General features: G+C 33.5%; 1 pseudogene; it reads right to left on the minus strand.

The window, feature by feature from the left end:
* Positions 1 to 977: 977 nt before the first annotated feature.
* LOC133306752 (rhamnogalacturonan I rhamnosyltransferase 1-like) lies at positions 978 to 5,792 on the minus strand (annotated as a pseudogene).
* Positions 5,793 to 16,756: the final 10,964 nt, after the last annotated feature.

The raw sequence follows: 16,756 nt of genomic DNA on the forward strand, positions 1-16,756 counted from the left end.
GTATAATCCTGGTGCACCTAATTTGGGACTTTGATCACTTGTTATTTCTAAGTCTTTGGTATGTAATCATTTTGAAGCACCTTGATGTAATTGAGCCTATTTGGATATCATGTAAGCCTTGAAATGGCAAAGATTGAGGTATTGGAGTTGTGGTACAATGTCTATTAGGTGAAAGAAAACCTTTGAGATTGAGAACCAATGTAAATATAAGGATATTATGTCTTGTTGTCCATTTTTTATATCCTATATGATAAATTTGGACCCTTGGGTCATAATGGAAGTTATAGATATTTTTCTTAGCTTTCCAACGAGACCAAGATGACGTCAATCAGATAAGTATAACTCAAGTTACGGGTAAAATACCAATGTAGGGTGAAATCTCTAGACCGTGACGCTACGAGCGCCAAAGTTGGTGTTGTCAGCGCGGGACGACGCAAAGAGGAGCGTGGGTTTCGCGCTACCAGCGCGGGACCCCATGAAATTCAACACATTTTCTTCAAAAATTCATAATTTGAGCTACGGTGCTCCGATTTGAGCGCGGTTTGAACCCACGCGTAGCTAACGAAGAAATCTATAACATATTGGAAAATGAAGACCATAGAAATAGTATAAAATTACTTAAGTAACCTAAAAAGGGGAGGTGTTTAGTGTTGAATAACCATAAAAATGAGTTGTCAAGCCTTGTTGATCTAAGGGGACTACTTGGCACACTATGTAGCAACGTATAGTTTAAATAAAATTACATTAGGTGTTCCACATATTGTTTAAGTTATGGTTACAGTTATTGGAATGGTTTTAATTACGAAATTAATTTTAAATAAAAACATTTATTGACAAAAAAAGAAATTTTTTTCCGTATTATAATTCAATATTTGTGATTGTTACTTCGCCTAATGACACACAGTAATATTAACAAATCGGTTCTAGAACGGAGTGTTACACTTCATCTTCATTTCATTCCCCGAAACAAAATGAGCTCAATGATCAACGTTCAATCGGTGAAGTATAGATTCAGAGTCAACAAGAAAACACAATTGCAATTTCTGAGACCAATAATGGATTGTGGCGGTGGTGGTGGTGTCGATCATCACATTCACAATCAGAATCAGAAACAAAGACAACCCATCTTGCAAAAATCTCCAACAACAATGGCTGATCAGAGCCAAGAACAAAGTCATTCAATGGTGTAGCCCACTGACCTCTTCTCCTTGTTGCGTCTCCGCAGCTTTAACAACTGCCAGCCACCATTTGGGCCAAGCTGAACACCCCCGTCATGCACGCAAAGTGTTCGACGAAATTCCACACTGAGATGAAGTTTGTTATTCGATTATGATCAGGGTTTTTTTGCTCAGTATACTTAATTTCTTTATCAATGTTAAGGGTCAAACCCTTAATAGAGGCTAAAGAGAATGAAGACGTAAAAGGAATTCAGATTATTATTCATATCATCAAATCTTGGTTAGTACCATTTTATACATTTGTTTTCCCTTCATTATTCCGGCAAAAAAAAATTAAAATATTATACTTTTAATAATTAATTACGAATTGGTAGAAGTTTAGAAACTATTTTTGAATTTATTGCAGTCATTCACGTCCAAATTAGGTGTGACTATTCACGCTCAAATTAAGCGTGACTCCCAAGGCATTCACGCCTAATTTAAGCGTGAATCATCTGGTGTTGACACGTGGCAAAAAAAGTCAACTTATGAACTGTAAAACTTTGAAAAGCCATAACTTTTGACTCGGGTATTCGAATGAGGTAATTCTTTTTTTGATTCCACATAACTTTTCGAGATCTATGCAATGACATCTCATTTGATATATTTTATCTCTCACAAACACAATTCAAATATGCAATAATTGTATTATATAGTGTATTACCAAAAATAAATTTAAAAATTATTATTAATAAGAAATACAAAATAAAGATTTAATTTGTGATTTAAACTCAAAAATTAATTTAAAAAATCTGTATTAATAAAGAAAATAATTAAATAAATATTCTAAACACTTGGTAGAATATTATATAAATTTGTATATATTTTATATAAATTTGTATATATTTTAATAATTAAATAAATAACCTTGTACACTATTTTTTTCAAACACTTGGTAGAGGCAAAAAAATTAAAATATTGCTTTTTTAATAAATAATTACGAATAAGTTGTCGTTTTGAACCTAATTATGAATATATTGCACTCTTTCACGCTCAATAATGGTACTATAACAATAAATTCAAAATTCAAATAACCTCCAGTAAGTTGATTGCATTTTGTATTTAATAGGAGTTCATTGTGTTTTGTATTTAATAGGAGCTGATTGCGTTGTAATTTTATGAGTTGGTTACAGATTGTCGCCAATTCAAATAAATCTGCTGGTGGTTATTTGAATTTTGAATTTAATGTTAAAGGAGTTGATTGCGTTTTGTACTTAATAGGAGCTGATTGCGTTTTGTATTTAATAGGAAATTTGGTGCCATCTTATTTATAGATGAGTTAATCCACTTTGGTGCTATCTTTATAGTATCATTGTTGTAAATTTGAATTGTGTTTGTTAGAGATAAAATATATCAAATGAGATGTCATTGCGTAGATCTCGAAAAGTTATGTGGAATCAAAAAAAGAATTACCTCATTCAGATACCCGAGTCAAAAGTTATGGCCTTGTAAAGTTTTACCGTTAAACTATTAATTTTTTGTGCCACGTGTCAATACCAGACGAGTCACGCCTAATTTGGACGTGAATGACTGCAATAAATTCGAAAATAGTTTCCAAACTGTTACCAATTCGTAATTAATTATTAAAAATATAATATTTTAATTTTTTTCCCTCATTATCCCTACTAACTAACTACAGTAACTACTTCCATGAATTACAACAGACTAACAACAAAATCTTATTCTATCAACTTACTTCACTCTTATCCAACGTAACAGTATGTCATCTTCTATTCTGCTCGTATGATACATATTATAATTATTCAGTGTTAGTGAGCTCTTGGGTGGCAATTTTATGATATATACTTGGTCATTTTGAGTACGTTTACATAAGCTTTGGAAAACAAATTCTATAATTATTTTTGTAGAGCTTTTATTTTAGAAGTTTATTTTAAAAAAAAAAAATGTAAGCATAGAAAGAGACCTGATATTGCAGCCAGGGTTCATAAAAAGTCAATGAATCGTCATGTATCCTGTCCAAATAATATATTAGATGGTTATGTATATGAATCAGTGTGAACCGGTTTTCGGTTTGACTCGGTTAACAAAAGTCACTGAATGCAACAGAATTCGAGCAAAGGAAAATATCCAACCAATGCTAGAAGAGAATCTGCTACATTGTTAATTCAGGTACTCAGACAAAACAAGGTCGTTATATGCGCTTGCACAAACTGACTATGACTATGGATATGACAAATGTTCCTTTTCTGGTTCATTAATACTCCTTTTACGAGTTTTTTTTTTTGTATGTGTTAAATTATAAATTTTATGTTAAATATTAGCAAAAGTCCATTATAACAGTCATGAAAATTATAATCTGAGTGATGAACATTATAGATGTATAAAAATTATTGACTTTATTACTTAGATGTATAATTTGATTATTAAATTTAGAGTAAATATCCTTTTTGGTCCTCAGAAAATTTCATGATGCCTGTTTTAGTCCCTAGCAAATAAAAAGGCCCATCGTGGTCCCTAAGAAATTCAAAATGGATTCATTTAGTTGAAATCGTAGTCCCTCACAAATTCAAAAAAGATCCATATTAGTCCCTAAAAGGACTAAAATGGGTCCATTTTGAATTTCTTAGGGACCACGATGGGCCTTTTTATTTGCTAGGGACTAAAGCGGGAATCGTGAAATTTGCTGAGGACCAAAAAATGTATTTACTCTTAAATTTATAAATTTAAAAAAATATAAATGTTCTGGCTCTGAGTTTGATGATTCTAATTGTGTAGCTAGCTGCAACAATTATGAGGAGCTGTTTGAAGATTGTTGGTCCATTTGTGGCAAACATTCCTCTGGATTGGAATAGAAGTAATCTTCTAGCTTTGGTTTTCCAAGAAAAACTGATCTTGTTGTTGGGCCTCCTCTTCTAGCATGAACTGTCTTAACAACTTGAGAAAATTCATCCCAGTTCAGCTTCCCATTCTTATACTGATCAATTAGACGCACAAGAATAAATTTGTTTGGAATAATAGTGGTTTTGAACCCCAGGTATCTGCAGAATAACTTGTATTATATCAATCTGGATGAAATACCATAATCACAATTTCTTTGTAAATTTACAATGGGGTGTTACCTTCTGTGGCCTTCAACAACTTTAGCCATGTTGCCATTATATGTAGGCACAAAAATTTCACTTTCTAAGGAGACAATGTAATCCAATGCTGCCATCCTATTTGAGTGGTTCTGGAAGGGCTCAAGGTCTGAGGGTGCTAATAATGTTTCCTTTTTCACCTGTTTCACAAGCACAGCATGAAAAATAGAAAAAGAAAAAAGTAACAAAAGAAAAAGCTAAGTATACTATCAAAGCATAGTATACCAATTCCAAATGTTATTGTCTGCACAAGATGAAAGTTTATGATTTACCAAATTCGGGAAAGCTTTTCTCAGAGTTGCCATTTTTCTTTCTCCTCCATATATATCTCCAGCAGCAATATAGATTTGCATTTCAGGATCAATGTCTAAAGCCTTTAATGTCAGAGCAGTTTCCTCAGGGGTTAAAGGACATAAACCAACCATTCTTTTCTTTTTGGAGTCTATTTCCTTTTCTTTCCACCAAGGGTATGCATACCTGAATTTTTAGTATTTGGTAAAAACTCAGTAAAACATATTAAAGTTTCTCATTATTGAACCATTATTTGTTAGGTTTACGCTCAACCTCATTTTGGTCAGTTCTTCCATTTCTGTTTCATTGCAACCTTCATAGCAACCAGAGAATGCCAACATGTCCTTTTCGTATCTCAGGTGAAGAACTAAGAAAGGACCTTTTTGCTTCAGAATTTTAACAATCTTCTTCCCAACTTGTTCTATTTGTGGAGTAAATCTCAGAGCTTTGTAATTCACTCGGCAACGCAGTTTTTGAATCTCCTCAGGAATGCCATTATTGGAAATCCTGGCATCAGTTTTGGTAAAATGTAATACATGATGCTTTTTTATTTGAGGAAGAACCTGCATTATGTATCACATAAAAATGTCATGTTCAAACAAGATTGCTGTTTTCATAAAATGAACCTTCAATCAGTAAGATCAGACATTAGAGAACTTACAATATTATAATAATATGACATGTTAGACCAACTAACAGGTGGCATGGAATATAGGTATCTTGTCTCCACCCTATTCTTCACTTCTAGAGGTAGTTCCTTCAATATTTGAATCTCATCTCTCAAAGACTGAATGAAATAATCTACATCGAATATGTCTTCAAATTGACTACAAAACCATAGCAAGGAATTTTGAGCACTAAGAAGACATAAAACACCATTCAAGTGATTATAATATACATAGAAACACAGATGAGTTTATCCATTATGAGTGCACCTTCGGTCATTCCAAAAGGAGGTATTGTCCAACTCTGGAACTATAAGTGTGACATTTAAATATCTAGCAATGGCAACCATGTCACTTATCTGCAGCACATATATCCTTGATCATGGACAAAAATGACTATGTAAAACACATATGGTGAAAAAGGTTAAAGGGGGTTGTGAAATTTTGTTAAGGATACTTACACCTGCTCGCATTTGGTTCAATCCTCCATTTGGTGAGACCATCAAATAACCATTGTTCTCATAAAGCCCTGAACAACAATATATTGCATAATACACAAAAATTCAGCTGGCTACTATTTATGTGCAGAATTGATAGAACTAAACAAGCACATATATAGTGTACTTACTTTCTGGAGGACCAAATAGACCAAGAGAAGAAAAATTCAAGGTAAAAAGCCTTGGCCTCACTGTATCACTAATTGTTGTGAACTCTAACAAAAGGGCAGCCATCAGCAACAACATCAACATGGTAGTGGTTGTAAGTGCCCATAAGTTGAACCGAGTCAGGGGAGACAGGGAACTTGTTGAACTTTTTGGATTTTCGGCTCTAATCCATTCAAATATCAAGCTTTTGAGCTTCTCAGCATTGAACCCTCCAGTTTTGACAACTCCAGCATCTTTATTTTTGTTCATGACTTCTGCATATTGAGGCTCTCCAAGACCAACCTTGGTATTGCCCATCTTAAAAATTCCCCTCCCTAGATTTATACGTTAACTTTATAATAATCGACGATCAATACTTGAATTAGAAAACAAGAAAGAAAATTTACTTAAGATGATGCATGTAGTTTCTTTGCATTTGATCTTGGACTAGTTAGCCTCTTGATAGCACCTCACCAGTTTTTTCAATTGTATATGGGAAAGCTGGTTTTAGGGGCTACGAAAATTCATAGTTGTGTTCATACCTATTTATATTCTTTCTAGCTTTAAGAAGAGCACGCCACAATTTAAACATACTTACCACAGTCTCCGTCTTTTTATTTAATAGTAGATTAGTTCAATTCTATTGAGACTCACACATGAATGTCATTTTATGTTTTTTCCTTCGAGATGCATCTACACACCCATAACATTTTTCTATTTCATATAGAGATACTAGTTATGATTCAAATTGACACAATTTAGAGTCACTATCGCGTTATTAACACAATCTTACGAAGTACTTAATCAAGATATTCAAGACATATGTTTTCAATGTTTTAACGTTACTGATCTCATTTGAAATATTTTTCTAAATGACAACAAAAACATTAAAAAAAAAAAATCCTGTGTAATGAAGGGTCTCAATCCCTCCTATTATGGTAACATCATGCAGTTAAAATGCAATCAATTATGTGATGTAATTCAATAATTAAAAGAAAAGGGAAGTTTGGAAGTCAATTACATTACTATAAGGAGATTAATGGCAGATTAATTTAATTGAATTGACTCGTGGATTTGTGCAATTCAAAATTTCGTCATCCCGAATTCCCAATACCTTATTTTATTTTATTTTTGGTAAATCCCAATAGCTTCATTATTTGAGCTGCTATGTTACGTAGCATTGATATCGACACGTGACACGTGACACGATACGACACGATACTCCGACACGTTAATTTTAAAAAATGTTAGATTTTGACACGTTAGGACACGTTTTGATATTAAATGTGTAGTATATATTATATTTAATATTCAATAATTTAACAAAAAAATAAAACTAAACTTATAATATTCATCAAATTTGCAAAGAAATATCAGATATCCCAAATATTTATATTAAATTCAATAAAATGGTAATCGTAATCCAACAAATCTAATAGTTGGAACTAAAAACTCAACGCAACGCAATCTTTGAACTTTTTTTTGAATTTCTATAACGAGTGTTGGAGAGTGTTGGGGAGTGTCGAAGTGTCGGAGAGTATCAGACACGACATGTCAGGGTTTTTGAAGTGTCGGTGCTTCATAGCTGTTATCTATGTAGCACCGATACCGACACGGGACACGTGACACGACATATTAATTCTAAGAAATGTTAGATTTCGACACGTTAGGACACGTTTTGATATTAAATAATATTTTTAATTTATGTAGTGTATATTATATTTAATATTCAATAATTTAACAAAAAAATGAAGTTAAACTTATAATACCTATCAATTTTGCAAAGAAACATAAGATATCCTAAATATTTATATTAAATTCAATAAAATAGTAATTGTAATCCAATGAATCTAATAGTTGGAACTAAAAACGCAACGCAACACAACTTTTGAACCATTTTTTGAGTTTCTACAATGCATGTTGGAGTGTCGGAGAGTGTCGACAAGTGTCGGACACGACATGTCAGAATTTTTGAGGTGTCGGTGCTTCATAGGCTGATGTATCTATCAATTGTTACAACCAAATAATTCAGTTTGAAAACGACGATTTAAAAAGAGAGATACGGATTCGATAAGAGAGAGAGATTTTATACAGATATTATTATTAAAAAAATTTGCTTTAAGGTGAGTTTATTTTTAAGGTAAGTAAATAATGATATATTTACTTTTGATTTAATTTAAAGTGGAAGGTTATATTTACAAATTTTTTGTTTACAAATTACACTAAATATGATTAGTCATACTTCAATGAAGAATATATAACTAGTCATACTTAATGTAATTCGTAAAATAAGAATGTAAACGGATCATTCCCTTAATTTAAAATATCTTGTAGTTTTAACTCACTAAAATTTGAAAACACAAGTTTCTGTGTAAATTTGAGGTCAGTCAACAATAAAATTGATTTTATATAAGAATCTAGTTCTTATAACTTGTATCAATTTAGATTTTGGATTATTATTCTTTTTTAATATTAAAAGAAACTAGTTATTGGGTATAAAAATTGAACCCCCACCTATACTATATACCTCGAAAATAAAATCAACAGAAAACTTCAAAGCTCCCTGTAAGTTTTCTCTAGAATCACTTATTTCTTCCCAAAATTTTAAATTTTTTATACCCTTATTTAAAGTTTTTTTATCACTTACCTTCATAACTTAATTTTCCATCCAAAAATAAAGTTAATGGAGTTAATTTTTTTGAAAAATACCTTAACTACCCTTAAAGTAAAATAGAAAAAGATAAAGTAGAGGAACCCTTGATGTCCCTGATTGCAACTTGCGTCGCCTTGTCTTCATCAAATATGCCGTAGCCTTCTTCTTTATCACTATAGAGTAAGAGAGAACACAAAGTACAATACTACACAACTCTGAAATATGAGGAGGAGAAAAATTTGTAAGCGCTATTGTGTTGAAAAAATTAAGGGTAGTTTGGTATTTTTAAAAAAAATTAACTTTATTAACTTTAGTTTTGAATGGAAAATCAAGTTAGGGGGTAAGTAATAAAGAAACTTTAAATAGGAATGAAATGATTAAAAATTTCGAAAAAGTGGTAAGTGATTGTGAGAAAATTTACAGGATTTTATTGAAATTTTCCCTAAAATCAATATAGAAGTTTTTTTCTAAATCTCTACCAACACAATCAACGGCTAGTCTCCTTATTATCATTATTATTATTATTATTATTATTATTTTTATTATTATTATTATTGTTATTATTGTTTTTTGGTAGGTGCCTTAATATTATTTTAGTATGATCATATAAAAGCTTTACCCAAATCTCTACCAACACATTATTCTCGTTAAAGACCTCAAGTTGTACACCTCTAATTAAGAAGAAAAAGTTAATCACGGAAATTGATCAGAAATTAATAATGAGCTGTTCAACCGATAGTCTTGCAAGAGTCTGGCTCTGTAAAATAATTCTAATAACAATTACTGGTAGATTTTTCTTTTGATTTTAAATATTTATCAACTTTATACAAATTTTAAGAATATTAATTCTTCTTATTGGTTTCACGCACAATTATTCATTTTTATTATAACAAATTCGAATTCTTATTTTTGAAAGTGAGATAATTACTTTATGTACTCTCTTCTGTTATAATCATGTGTGCTTTTTCATTTTATGTTATGTGTCTTACTTCATTTTTCTTCTTATCCTCGTTAATTGATCTTGTATTTGCAGAGAAAAATTCTTCTCCTTAATTAGTTCTTCGTAGCAAATATTTATATTAATTGGTTATAAATAGAAAATAATAAAGAATTATTTCCTCGAATTTTACTGTCAGTCAATGATACAAATGTATTTAATATGCATGTCATTAGGGGAGTTTTATTGTATCCTTAATGATTTTAAGATTTTTTTATTATATTCTTACAAAGCAAAATTAGAAAATTCAAAATTAATAAAATTGACTTATTTTACGGTATTAACAATAATATGTTGGGTTTATAATTTTAAAATGTTTTTGTCTTGTTCAATTATAGGAACGTATTAAACAGGTGTGAAATTAGGGGAGTTTTATCTTGCATATCGCGCAAACGCCGCAAGTATTTGATTTCTTTTTATTTTTGTTATGAATTTGATTAGTTGAAAAAATATAATGAAGTGTATTTAATTTATACTGTTAAGAGATGCCATTTTACTATACAAAAATTTATTTAAAAATTAAAATATGAGAGGGAATTTTTTTATTTAAATCCGTACGTTATAATTATATAGTACTGTATCGGTTAATTTTTAGATTTTCAAACTCATCCCTTATATCTTGATTACATGATTACATCTTACATCACTTAACCCTGTGATGTTTCAAAATCATCACCTATATTCATTGTACCGTATGTCACTCAAGTGTCTGTATAATGAGTTAATGACACTAGCCTGTAAATTATAAATTTACCAATTTGTTAAGAAATAATAATTATTAATAAATAATTAATTAGAAGAGAAATCTAATTAGAGGAATGAAAGTTACCTTGTGAAAAAGGATGAATAATGACCGTTAAAGAATAAAAATACAGATAGACAAAGTTACCTGAAAGCTAAAAGTAAAATAGTGAATATTACTATAAAAACATTGTAAGTCAATGTGTAAAGTTTGAAAGAGAGTTAAGTGAGTGAGTTAGATAAGTTTTTACTCACTTGGACTGCACAACTCATTTAAGTTATGTTTCAAACACTTATTCCTCTCATTCTCTCCTCTCTTCCAGTAGTTGTGCCCTTCAAGGAACAAAGAAGAGCTTCTCCTCCTCCTCCTTTCCATTTTGCTTCATCAAATCCTTTGAGAAACAAGAGAGATTACCCACAAATCTTCACATCTCTCCTCCCCCTTGTTCATCCTTCCCATTTGTGGTGTTGTTTTTAAGAGAGATAAACCCATTTCTGAGTAGCTATTTTCGGACTTGAGCTTTAGGAAGGAGCATTTCTGGGTTAGGAAGCTTGGGTTGTCTTCCTTTTAGTTGGTTAGAGCTCCCAAGGTAATTATCCTAACTCCCCTCATGTGTTTTTGAAGAATGTCACGAGTTAGGTCGTGTAAATCTAGGGTTTTGATATAAGGAATGTTAAATAATATGCCCATGAGGATAAATGCATGTTAGGGTTGTTGGAAGAGTGGTAGTTGGTTGCATTATGGTGCTTGTTGGGCACCATTTCGCATTGATTGCTGTTTTTGCAATTTGTCGCGAAATATTCGGTTATTGAGAATGCAATATCCAGATATCGATATCCAGATATGCTCTCGAGAAAAATTCGGATATTGCTATGTTTTAAGCAGAAACAAGATTTTTCTAAACATAACCCTTGTAATTGAACACTTAAAAAGTGAGTTTAAGTCATAACTTATGTAATCATTGAGTAGGAGTTAAAGAAAAAGTCTTGAATGCTTAAATAAGCAAAAGATACTGTTGAATTAAATATGGTAGACTAGTATGCATATATTGATTGTCTTCACACCCTTGAAATAGGCTTTGATATTGGGAGACTTTGCTAGTTAGATCCTTTGGATATATACAGAGAGTGCATTGGAGGACATTGCTTGCCAAGTAAGCTTTCGGTCCTTGGGGTTAATCCCTCGTTTGTTCCACCAGACTCCAAGGGAGGATGGTTCTTTGATTTGACATGTTGAAAATGAATTGTTATATGATGCATGTATATATATGTATCTTTGTGTGCCACACAAGACGATGTTTCCTTGTATGAGGCATAAGACAGTGTTTCCTTGCGTAATGCATACATGTTGTATTCTCTGGTCAGTAGGATTCTTTATTGCACACATTCATTGATATATATATTCTGATGTATGCATGATTTTATATATAATAGCCCTAACCTAATTAATTAGTAAATTACATGTAATTAAGTAATTAACCATGTATTAGTGAGTAAAATTAAGTATAGGGCCTAATTAAATGAATTAGGGTCACTTTTGAGGTAAAAAGTGCAGTCATTGAAAATTAAGGGTAAAAATGGGTGTAGGCAAAAGTACCCAAAATATAAAAGTAAAATTAGAAATATTCCTAGAAAAATATTCCAGACCTTTAGGTAAAGTTTGAAAGAGAATGAAGCTGAATAGATAGATGAGCTCATATCCGGTGGAGAAAACTTAACTAAGTTAAGTGCAAATAAACCAAATGAAGCTTCATTTCTTCTTCTTCCAGCAGACGAACCCGTGAGAGAGGGAAAGGAAGGGAGAAAACATTTTGGAAGAGAAAAACCCTAGCCACTCCATTTCTCAACCAATTTTAGTGATTCAAAAGCCAAAACCACTTAGAATATTCCTCTCATCCTTAATCTTAGCTTGGTTTTGAGTGGGGAGCATTGTGGTGTGAGATTTATTCCTCCCAAAATTTGACCCATTTGGTGATTGGAGGAGTTTGAAGGTAGTTCCGCCCATGGGAGCTTAAGAGATCAACATCCCCTAGTTGTGTGACCTTTTTGTGGTAAGTTTTCACTCTTCAAACTTGTTTTCATGGAGTTTGTATGATGGAGGAAGATGATGAATAGTGTCCTTGTGAGTGATATGAGTTTGAGTTTGATTTAAGCTTAAGCCCTTTGTAAAAGTTGTTATAAATGATAAGTAAACGGTAGAAATGAGTTAGATAGTCATTTGGTTGTTGTTCAATATATGGCAAAATTCATGCTTGGGCTTATGGATGTTCTAGCATTTTGAGCAATCAGTGAGTTAGATGATTGATTGCGTCCCTTGTGTTGCTAGTATTGAGGCAAGTGGACCAACTTTGAGTGACCACATGTAAGAACCTGCACCGTTAATTAATGAATTTAATTAATAAATTATGAGAAAATAGGAAATGATTCCATAATTAACCCTAATAATTATTATGAGGCTTTATTAATTATAATAAGTGGGTAATAATGTTGAAAGTCGCTTTTCGGAAGAAAAGTGCAGATACCGGTTCTGCTAGTCGGTATATATGAGTACCGAAAAAGTATTCCGGAAAATTATAATAAGTGCATGATAATTACGAGAATGATATGTAGGACTTGTGAAACGAGTTTCAAGTCCAAATAATGAGAACTGGTGCTAGAAACCGGTACTGGCTTAGAAAAGCGCGTACCGGAAAAGTGCTCAGAAAATTATAAGAAAAATATGATAATTCTTGGAAAAATGTGTAGTTTCAGATTCCAAAGTTTGGGATTAAAATGATAAGCGTAGCAATTAAAGTTAATACTGTGTGTGTAATTGTTAAACCACTATATAAGCCTTAATGGGCACTAAACCCTATGCCATATTACATTCTCTACGTGAGTTTGGAGCTGGTGGTTGCTGCCTTGGCCTTCTCCACCTTTGTGTGACCTCCCTTGTAGCCTTTCTTCTCCTTTTCTTCACTAAAACACCTTGGGTGAGTGGGAATCATCTTTGTGAGTGAAAGGTGAGCACCTTTTCTGAGTTGTGGTGGCTGTGGGAGCTGAGTTGTTTTCTGGTTTGGTGGCATTCTTGTTGAGGAGTGTTGTTCTTGGCTTGTGAGGCTTCAAGGAGCTTCCTTTGTGAAGAAATATCCTTGCTTGGGTGGTATTTTCGTGCACCCTTGAAGTTAGCACCTTGGGAGCTGATTGTGAGCTCCAAGAGCACCTCCAACCTCTGTTTTGAGCTTTGGTGAGTTGTACCTACCTTGAGCTTGTGTTTTAATGGGTTAAAGGTGTGATCTTTGTATGTTTAAAGGGTTAATCAAGTAACCAACTGGGGTGTGGACCTTAATCAGTATAAAGATGCATGCTTTAACGTAATTAAGTGTTAAAAATGGGACCTTGGAAGGATATCTTCACGAAATGCATTTTCTGCATTCTGTCGTGAAATATCCGGATATGTGCCCGAGAAATATCCGGATATGTGATATCCGGATATGGGTTTTGAGTATCCGGATATGGGATTCTGGATATCCGGATATTGCATATCCGGATATGTCCAGTGAGATATCCAGATATTGCATATCCGGATATGGTCCCGAGGAATATCCGGATATTCTGGGATTTCGAAGAACAGTAGCTGTGCTGTGTGTGCAGTAGGCTATTGGGGGTTTGTAGATCCTAGATTGATGAAGTGAAACTTCTGTAATTAATGAACTAAGTCAGAATCGTTGTGATTAAGGACTTATGGCTTGGCATGGAGCCTTAAGACGTAAAACGTAAGGAAATGCGTTGTCTTTAATTTATATGCTTGTGTCGGATTATTATTGATATAGTATTGGTCCATAACAGATTGTGAATCTGCTGTGTTTGGAATTTGAGCTGTGGACTCTTGGCCTTGGGTGTTAGCTTGCAAGGTAAGCTTTCGTGTCCTCGGTTTAATCATGTTGTGGTTCCACCATGTCCCATGGGGGTGTGGTTGTATGCTTGCTGTGTTACATGCTTTGAATATTTGAAATGCTGATGAGCTTTATGTGTAATGACTTTTAATATGCATGCGTTGTTTCATCTTGACGGTAAGCCTAAGTATGTAGCGTCATACAATATGGTGATCCGGGGTGAATGCAAGTAGCGTCTTGCACTAGTGTGGGTATTTGGCGTATGTAAATCATGCATTTCTCTGGCCAGTAGAATAGAATTTATACACATGACATGATTATCTGCTGCATTGCACTGTTTTAGAAATGATATTGATGAACTGCTTTTAAACTTATATTGCACATGTAAGTGAGCTTGGGGTGGAAGATCCTTGAGGACCCCTTGTCTTACTGAGATTTCTTGTTTAGAGATCTCACCCCACGTTTGGGGAATGCTTATTTCAGGTTCCGGTAGTTTGGTGACTGATGCCTCTGGCGGCAGGAGGCCAGAGCTTAGTTGATGATATTATGCTGTTTGTTGCCATGACTGGTTATGGATGTTGTTTATGTTTTCTGTTATTTATGTTTACGTTGTTGTTGAGACTGATGTTGGGCGTGTTGCCTTATTTGAGTGAGCATGAGGATTGTCCATGACACTTTATGTTAGTATTTTAGATTGGAGTTGTATAAACTGTTAGATGGTCCGGTCTACGTTGTTGTAGTTCCGTGACTAGAGCCACACTTTTATTATCTATGTTATGAGGTATATTCAGATAGCTGTTTTATTGCAATTACATACAGACGTTGTTTTATTAATTGATTAATAAACAAGTTGGTAATGATAATGACATCATAATTGAAAAGAAAAAGATATTTCGCATTTTTATTAAGCGCTGCTTAATACGATAGTATGATAACATTGCCGGATATATACGAGGTGTTACACCACACATTGGAGCAAGCTATGGATCTTGATTAGCTCATTTGGATAGGTAAGTACATGCTTATGGTGTGGAATGTTGCTTTGTTGATGAAGATGTTGATATTCATTAACTTGCATTGATTGATTGTGTGACACCTTGGTGTAGGTGTGTATTTTGCAAAGTTGTAACTTGAATTCGAAGTTTGATTAATTGCTCATTGGTGGTAAACAAAGGTTGAGATTGGAAGCATTGAGGTAAGCCTTCAGACCTTGGGTGTAAATCCCTTTATTGTTCCACCAAGCCCTGAATGGGTAGTGGTTGTTGATAGTGTATGTAAATGCAATGAAGTAGTTTAATGTTTTGTTATACGTATGTGTATGCTTTGGGTGTGGCATAGGATGGTGTTTCTCTATGTTTGTAGTTACATGACGATGCGTAATTCATACTTGGTAGATTCTCTGATTAGTAGGACTATTTGCATCTGAGTATCCTTAGGACAGCAGGAGCTCGAGGGATGTCTCCTGTAGATGTTTTTACACACTGCATGGATATGTATTTACTGCATTATTTACTGTTATTGCTATTATATTGTGAAGTGAATTATGGGGTGGAGAGATGCTCCAAGGACCCCTGGTTTACTGAGATGTATTCGTATATCTCACCCCGTGTTGTAGAAACCCCCTTTCAAGTACAGATGCTGCAGGAGCCTCTAGTGGCAAGTGGCCGTATTTGGAATAGATGGTCATATGTTGATAGCCTGTCATTTTGGATTGCATCACATCTAGGATAGTAGATATATATGCCATTTACATTGCCACATGTATATGTATATTTTGAGGACACATGATGTATTTTGGGGGACTTAGTGCATGATCATTGTAGTGGTGAATGCCTTGTTGTATATGGCTTATAGCTTTGATCATGTTCCTTTTGTAGCTAAGTCCTTTGGCATGTATGTGAAATTTGGAAGAACATTGATGTAATTGAGACTTTAACATATTGATGAATTTATAGTTATGTTTTTCATTTTGATTTGCATGATGAATTGGTAAAGTGTTTGTGGGAAGTGGATGCCACATGGTGGGTGACCATGGTTGGCCTTTCATTGTCTATTAGGTGTTATGACCCTTGAAGAATGAAAGGGAATGGAATTTCTCCAAGAAACTCACCAAAAACAGGGGGAGACTAAGTCTGCCCCAAGTGTTGCGCGCCCAAGCGCGTTAAAAAAACCTGACGATGGCAAAATTTGCAGTCTTTGGGCGCTCGAGCGCCCATTTGAGCGCTCGGGCGCACATCCCGAAAACAGCACCAACCTAGTTTACTAAAATTGGCATAACTCTGTTATCAAAAAAAAAATTGGCATAACTCAAGCTACAGATCTCTGTTTTGAGCGTGGTTTGAACTCACGCGAAGCTAACTGAGAGACCTATAACATAGTGTGAGATGAGAACTGTAAAGTAAGTATAGAAATTCCAATTTAATAAGAAGTGAAGAGAGTTTAGTATTGAACTTAAACAAAATAATAATATGATGTTAAGTTTAGTTTTGATTATTTCGTAAGGTAATAAGGTTATGGTCACGCAATTGGTTATTTTAAACTTGGCATTGTCAAAAAGGAAAAACAAGTAAGTTTT

The sequence above is a fragment of the Gastrolobium bilobum genome, unplaced genomic scaffold, assembly GCF_033153095.1.
Source record: "Gastrolobium bilobum isolate Gb01-03AN ecotype WA unplaced genomic scaffold, APGP_CSIRO_Gbil_v1 utg35077, whole genome shotgun sequence".
Classification (NCBI taxonomy): domain Eukaryota; kingdom Viridiplantae; phylum Streptophyta; class Magnoliopsida; order Fabales; family Fabaceae; genus Gastrolobium; species Gastrolobium bilobum.